We start from the raw sequence: 2159 nt of genomic DNA, 5'->3' as shown, positions 1-2159 counted from the left end.
GTGATTAAAATCTACAAGAAAATTAAAGACATTAGGCTTTATATAAAGCAGGGATCCAAGAGGCTTAGACACCACCTACTGGAAACCAAAAGAAAAGCATCTTCTTTGCAGTAGGCTAAAGAGAGACCTTTATATAATAAATCTTCTTTCTGAAAAAACAGTAGAATACACTTCCATTAATGCCCTGGGGAGAAATAGTCCATTAAACATCATGAACAATCAAGGTGACAAGGCATCTCAGAAAGAAAGAGAAAAATCTCCATAAAATAAGCTTACAGACATAGAAATATGCAATTTAAATAACAGAAAATTCAGGATGGTATTTCTGAAAAAACTCAGTGAATTCCAAAACAAGTCATATCAACAATTTCAGGAACTGAAAAAAAACAACTAGATGAGCAAAGCAAGGAGATTGAAACCCTCAAAAAGATCTACGGCCATGCCACTCTGAAAATGCCTGATCCCATCTCATCTCAGAAGTTAAGCAGGATCGGGCCTGGTTAGTACTTAGGTGGGAGACCAGCTAGGAAGACCGGATGCTGTAGGCATAAAACAAACAAACAAACAAACAACAACAACAACAAAGAACCAAATAGAACTTCTTGAGATGAAGAACACGCTGCAAAGAGTTGAAAATGAAATAGCAAGCTTGGGAAATAGAGTCGACCAAATGGAGGAAAGGATCAATGATATCGATGACAGAAATCTAGAAATAAATCAGAAGGAAAAAGAAAGAAACCAAACAATGAAAAATATTGAAAAAGAAATACAAGAACTAGCTGATATCATCAAGGGAAGAAACATAAGAATAAATGGGCATTATTGAAGGCAAGGAAAAGGAGCAGGGCCTAGAAAGTATTTTAAGACAAATAGTTGATGAGAATTCTCCATATCTAAGGAATAAACTGGAGCTTGGAATTCAAGAAGTCAACAGAACACCCAATTACCTCAATCCAAAAAGGCCTTCGCCAAGACACATTGTATTAAAATTATCAATAAAAATGACAAAGACAGAATTCTCAGGGCAGCCAGGAAGAAGAAAACAGTAACTTATATAGGAAAACCTATTAGATTATCCTCGGACTTCTCAACACAAACCTTACAAGACACAAAGGAATGGAATCAAATATTTAAACTATTAAATGAAAGGAACTACCAGCCTAGAATAATGTATCTAGCTAAGCTCTCCTTTAGATATGAAGGAGAAATTAAGACCTTTCCATACATACAAAAATTGAGGGAATTCTCCACTACGAGGCCTGCACCACGGGAGATACTGAAAGAGATCAGCTCGCCTAAAACAAAATGACCAAAAAAAAGATACATAATTAGGAGTAAGGTGACTAGCAGGCCGATTGAAGCAGAGGAGTGCAACCCTTACTAGGAACAGGGCATTATAAACTTAGAAATAAGAAGAGATGTGCTATACCAAGATAGTAATGAACGTTCAGCATACATAGGGACAAATTGAGACAACAGTGACTGAAAAGGGGAGGATTCAAAAAAGAAAAGGGATGACTGTATATATATATATATATATATATATATATATATATATATATATACACACACACACACACACATACATATATATAACTATCTTTTACATATCTGTAATGGTAGCCACATGCCAAAGACACAGAACTGAAGTATATAATATAAAACAAGAAAGACCAGAGGGAAAACCCACAAAAGCTGGCCAAAATAAAGAAAACAGAAACACAAGAACAAGGAAGCAATGGAAACACCGAGCTACCAGAAAGCAAAAGATAAAATGGCTATAAGAAGACCTCATATTTCAATAATCACCCTAAATGTAAATGGACTGAACTCACCAATAAAAAGGCACAGAGTTGCAGAATGGATCAAAAAAACAAAACCTAACCATATGCTGCATCCAAAAAACACATCTCAGCTCCAAAGACAAATATAGACTCAAAGTGAAAGGGTGGAAAATGATATTTCAAGTAAATGGCACTTAGAGAAAAGCAGGAGTAGCGGTACTAATATTGGATGAAATAAACTTCAAAATAAAAAAGGTAAAGAAAGATACTGAGGGACACTTCATAATGATAAAGAGAATCATGTACCAAGAAGACATAACACATTAATATCTGTGCTCCTAATCAGGGAGCCCCAAAATATATAAAACAATTACT

The 2159-nt window shown here is 35.1% G+C and overlaps 1 pseudogene; it reads left to right on the top strand.

Annotated features, from left to right (window-relative positions):
• The first annotated feature begins 429 nt into the window (after positions 1 to 429).
• LOC120597304 (uncharacterized) lies at positions 430 to 548 on the top strand (annotated as a pseudogene).
• Positions 549 to 2159: the final 1611 nt, after the last annotated feature.

This window comes from Pteropus medius, unplaced genomic scaffold (genome assembly GCF_902729225.1).
Source record: "Pteropus medius unplaced genomic scaffold, Ma_sr-lr_union100, whole genome shotgun sequence".
In the NCBI taxonomy this organism is placed as follows: domain Eukaryota; kingdom Metazoa; phylum Chordata; class Mammalia; order Chiroptera; family Pteropodidae; genus Pteropus; species Pteropus medius.
The sequence above is the reverse complement of the archived record's forward strand: the minus strand, read 5'-3'. Positions and strand labels throughout refer to the sequence as shown.